A 5540-nucleotide genomic window follows, 5' to 3' on the forward strand; every position below is an offset into this window, starting at 1 on the left:
CACTGTAAGAGACAATCATATAGTCTGCTAGTACTGGCATAAAAGCAGTTTCCACATAGACAGAAGAGTGGAGAGAACAAAGATAGCTTAAAGGAGCAGGTGCAGAAGAGAGAGAAGAGGAAGGAAAAGAGCATGGAATAAACTCAATGTGAATAACCTCCCCGAAGCTCTGCCTGCCTTCTTCTTTGCAAATGGTCCTCACTCTGACTGGTGGCCTCAGACACAACAGTTGGTGTACAAATAAGTAATATGATTGCAGTGATGGCACAAATTTTCTACATTTTCAGGACTGAATCATGTCCCTCACAAAGGATAAATTAAGCTCCTAACCTCCAGTACTCTGTACATGAAATCACTTTCAAATAGGACTCTTGAAGTTCTTACAATTATTTTATGTACGGTCTCATTGAAGAATATGGTCTACACAGACTCCACTTACATGAGGCCAAATTAAATCATGGAGGAATTTAAACCATAATTTTGGGTTCTTCATTAGCAAAGGAAAAACAGACAAAATCAATTTAAGTCAGAAGTAAGAAGAAACCAGAGATGAGGCAGATGTTCATGTGACAGAGACAGAGATGCCCACGTGGCAGCCCTAAGGATTGTTGCTACAGGCTCTGGCAAGAAACCCTTCCTGCAGAGACCTTGATTTTGGACTTCTAGATTCGAAGTTGAGGTGGAAAAATTCTTATCGTTTTTGACAACAAGCCTGAGGTTTCTATCATAGTCACTTGGCAAAATAAAATATCACATTTCTCAGACTCCATCTCATTTCAGTGTGACTCTGTGGATCACTTCAACTAACTTTGTTTCTGGTAAGTACTTAAAGCATTCTGTTTCATTTGGTCAAGAGTATATGCTGAATGGGAAGTGCTTCAAGAGGTCTTGGAATGATTCTGCTTCTGTATTTGGAGCACTGAAACTGTCATATGAACAATTCCTCAGCTGGCTTGCTAGGGGATGAAAGAGCATGTAGATCAAAAGTGAGGAAACTCAGCTGAGGCCAGTTGGACTTCCATAGGGCCAGGCAAGCAGCCAGTATAAAAGAGAACCCAGTCAAGGCCATCAGAGTCAACCCAGGTGACATAAAAGTGATCACACGCTCATGAGGTCCCTACAGAGATCAATCACCTCCAGGACTTGGCAGCCATACAATGTAAAAGCATTATCTTAAATCATTTATTTATGGGATGGCTTGTTGTGCATCAAGTGCTGATTGATACAATAATAAATGAGAACAGAACTGGATCATTCAGAAAGATCATTGATCCTCATTTTCAGCATTCCTGCAGCTATTTAAATACAACATTATCATTTTATGTGTCTCCACACGATGATATAACCCACTATAACAAAATGAGCACTCACACATTCCCTAGAAACCTGCCATGTGTCAGATGCCATCCTCCCTTAAGCATCTTAAACAGGTAACCTTCCTTATTATATTTTCTAAAGATATTTCTCAACATTATAGATTAAACCACATACCTGACAATCTCCTATGTCCAAATGTTCCCCCACCCCCCTCTAATTTCTTGGGCCATCTGACCCCTCCTCCCATCCCTAGCTCTGCTCAAGCGTACAAAGCTCCACCCAAAAGTATCCCTACACCCCATTTTATCCCTTCCCTGTACAAATACTTACCTCCAGTTTTTCATAGATTTCACCCATGTAGGTGTCAGCTAGCAACCTCCCCCCCCAAATTCCTTTAAGACTATCATCCAATCTCAAGCTCTCTGAGACAGCATGTTTTATTATTTCATATCAGAGAAGTCATAATGTATTTATTCTTCAATGCCTAGCTTGCTTGACTCAACCTAAGTTCCTCAATATTCATTCAAGTTATCACATGTGCTCATACTATATTTGTTCTTTTAGCTGAATAGTATTCCGTTGTATGTATATACCACATTTTATTTATGCATTCATTTTTGATGGGCATTTGGGTTGATTTCAACTTTTAGAAATAGTGAACAGTGCTGCTATGAACATTGGTGTGCATATTTCGGTTTGTGTCCTTGTTTTCAGTACTACTGGATAAATACCCAGCAATAGATTGCTTTATAATATGGCAAATCGATAGCTAGTTTTTTTGAGAAACCACCAAACTGTACTCCAGAATGGCTGGATCATTCTGCATTCCCACCAGCAGTGGACGAGTGTTCCTATTCCTCCACATCCTCTCCAGCCCTTAAAGTATTCTGATCTTTTGATAGCTGCCAGTCTTATGGGAGTAAAATGGTGTCTCATTGTAGTTTTTGATTTTTATTTCCCTAATAGCTAGGGATTTTGAGTATTTTTTCATGTGCATTTTGGCCATTTGTATTTTTACTTTGGAGAAGTATCTGTTCAAATCTTAATCCCATTTTTGAAATGAGTTTTTGTCTTTTTATTTTTGAGAAATAGGAATTTTTTGTATATACAGGATATAAATCTCCTATCAGATATATGTTTACCAAATATTTTCTCCCATTGTTTAGGCTCTCTTTTCTCTTTCATGACACACTCCTTTAAGTTGTAAATGGCTCTAATTTTGAGGAAGTCCCATTTATCTATTTGCTGCTTGTGCTTTTGGTGTAAAGTTCTTGAAGCCATTTCTTATTACAAAGTCCTGTAATAGGATCCTCTTACAGATGCTTCCCTATATTGCTTTTCAAGGTCTTTATGGTCTTGGTTCTTATATTTATGTCTTAGATCTATCTTGAGTTGATTTTTGTATAAGTTGGGAGTTGTTCATCCTCTTTCATTCTTTTACATATGGATATGCAGTTCTTCAGCCACCATTTGTAGAAGAGGCCATTCTTTCCCAGTTGAGTGGGTTTGGTGGCCTTGTTGACTCTCAAATGACTGTATATATAAGGGTCTGTATCAGAACTCTCAATTTGGTTCCATTGGACAGGAAGTCTATCCTTGTGCCAATACCATCTTGCTTTCTCTACTGTAGATTTGTACTATGTTTTAAAGTCAGGTAATGTGATTCCTTCAAAATCATTTTTCTTTTTCAATATGTCTTTGACTATTTAGGGCCTCTTTCCTTTCCAAATAAATTTCCTGGTTAATATTTCTAGTTCATTAAAGAATGCTGTGTTGATATTTATCAGGATTGCATACTACAGTATAAACCATGATCCATGTGGAGCAGCAGTGCTCCAAAATATATTCACCAAATGAAATGAATGTCCCATAATGATGAAAAAGGTTGTTGATGTGGAAGGAGTGGGGTAAGAGGTTGGGGGGTATATGAGGACCTCTTATATTTGTAATGAAACATTAAAAAAATAAAGATAAAAATAAATAAATATAGCATTCATGATAACCTTGCAATTCAACTTAATTGCAGAAAACTATATTAAAAGGAAACTACATTAATATTAGCTGTCTGATAACCAGCAGTATGTGCAAGGACATGGGTGTTTGTGTAGTAATAAATTATGGCTTTGAATGAGAACACTCCATTCTAAGGGGGATTATTAGTCAGATTTTTAAACTATTCTTTATAGTCATATATGAACAAATATATAAAAGGAAGCACTGAACAAAAAAGAGGTAAAATATGTCTTGGTATTAAAGTAAATAACTAGATTGACAAATGCCTGCTCTTTAAAATTAATGATGCAATTTTGAACAAAGGCAGATATTGTTTTCAGAGGGAGCAGAGAGTTATATTCATTGACAGCCCTGGAAGTATTCAAGCAAAAAAGAAAGGTGATAAAATAAAACAATATAGAAAATGCAACACATTCCTCTACACCAGTAACTAAACTTCTTAAACATGGATATGAAGTTAGCAATGCCAAGGAGAAATTTCTCATCATCAAAAACAATAAGTTGATTTCATAACACACAGTTTGATTGAAATTTTTACTTCACAGTATTTGAAGTCATCTGGATTCTTGGCAGGTTTACATCCATGACCTGTCTAATGAAAGCAGATTTCTTGTTCTGAGGGTTTGAAAGGTGCTAAAACAGCTTTTCAGCCACCAGAGAACTAATGTCACTTTTCAGACTTTCCTTCAAAGCATTTGTTCAGAGCCCCCCTTATGTCTTTATTCCTCAGACTGTAGATGAAGGGGTTCAGCATAGGAGTGATCACAGTGTACATCACTGAGGCTGATGCACCTGAATGTGTGTTGTGTGAAGCAGCAGAACTTAGGAACACCCCTATGCCTGTACAATAAAATAGGGAGACCACCAAGAGGTGAGATGCACAGGTGGAAAATGCTTTATACTTCCCCTGAGCTGATGAGATTGCACGTATGGAGGAAACAATCTTAGAGTAAGAGAAAAGTATCCAACCAAGGGGACCCCCTCCCATCACTCCAGCTATTAAATACATTGCTAAGTAGTTGAAAAAAGTGTCAGAACAGGCAAGTTGGATCATTTGACGAAGTTCACAGAGAAAGTGTGGGATTTCTGCATGTGTGCAAAAAGACAGCCATAATACCTTTAACCCTTGTAAACAGGATTGTATAAAAGTCATGACCCATGAACCCAGAACCATCAGGACACAGATCTGGGGGTTCATGATGACTGTGTAGTGAAGGGGGTGGCAGATGGCCACAAAGCGATCATAGGCCATCACGGCCAGAAGGAAGTCATCCAACCCTGCAAAGATCGTGAAAAAGTACATCTGGGTGATGCAGCCTGTGTAGGTTATGGCTCTGCTCTGTGCCTGGATGTTCACCAGCATCTTTCGGACAGTGGTGGAGGATAAACAGATGTCACAAAGGGACAGGTTGGAGAGGAAGAAATACATGGGTGTGTGGAGGTGAGAATCAGTGATGAAGACCAGGATTATGAGCAGGTGACCAGGTAAATGGACAGCAACAGCCAAAAGAGGAGGGGCTGCACTTCTGGATCCTCTGAAAATCTCAGGAGAAAAAATTCTGAAATTTGTGTTTCATTTCCAAGTCCCATGTGATTGATGAGACTAAGAAGAAATAGAAAAGGACTTGGGTAGTTTTTAAAAAAACAGATAATACTATCCAAACAGAAATATTAAATCGTCTATTTCAGTGAAAAATATAATATCTAAATAGTTTATATGGATCTTATCCCTTTAGTGTATTTCTAGTGTCACCTCTGATTAGAAATTCCTTTCCCCAAACTCAGTCTTTACCAAAGATTCATGCACACTACAGATGTCATGAGAAATTCATTTTTGTGAACATATATTGAGTTGTAAGTAAGGGGCAAGTAGAGTTGTGGCAATGAGTCTACAATGCTGTAATCGAAAAATCCTAAACTTCTATTCTTAGAGAGAGAATATATGCAATTAAAACATAATCATCTTACAAATGAGATGATTACCCATGCTTTAAGGAAAAGAAAGCAGGCAAAAAAAAAAAAAGTGAAATGATGGTGTTATTTTTCACTTGGTGTTCAGAAAAGTGCCATGTATGATATGAAATTTAAAGCAGCACCTAAAGGGAGAGAAGGCAGAAGCCATGAGGACATTAGGGGAGATTTGTGCCCAGTGAAGAGAACTTCCTGCGAAAAGACCTTAAAAGTCACTTGTTTCAGAATTTCAGAGTGAA

General features: G+C 37.9%; 1 pseudogene; it reads right to left on the reverse strand.

Annotated features, from left to right (window-relative positions):
* Positions 1 to 3997: 3997 nt before the first annotated feature.
* Positions 3998 to 4920, reverse strand: LOC101418651 (olfactory receptor 7A17-like; annotated as a pseudogene).
* Between the last annotated feature and the right edge of the window lie 620 nt (positions 4921 to 5540).

The sequence above is a fragment of the Dasypus novemcinctus genome, chromosome 30 (assembly GCF_030445035.2).
Source record: "Dasypus novemcinctus isolate mDasNov1 chromosome 30, mDasNov1.1.hap2, whole genome shotgun sequence".
NCBI lineage: Eukaryota > Metazoa > Chordata > Mammalia > Cingulata > Dasypodidae > Dasypus > Dasypus novemcinctus.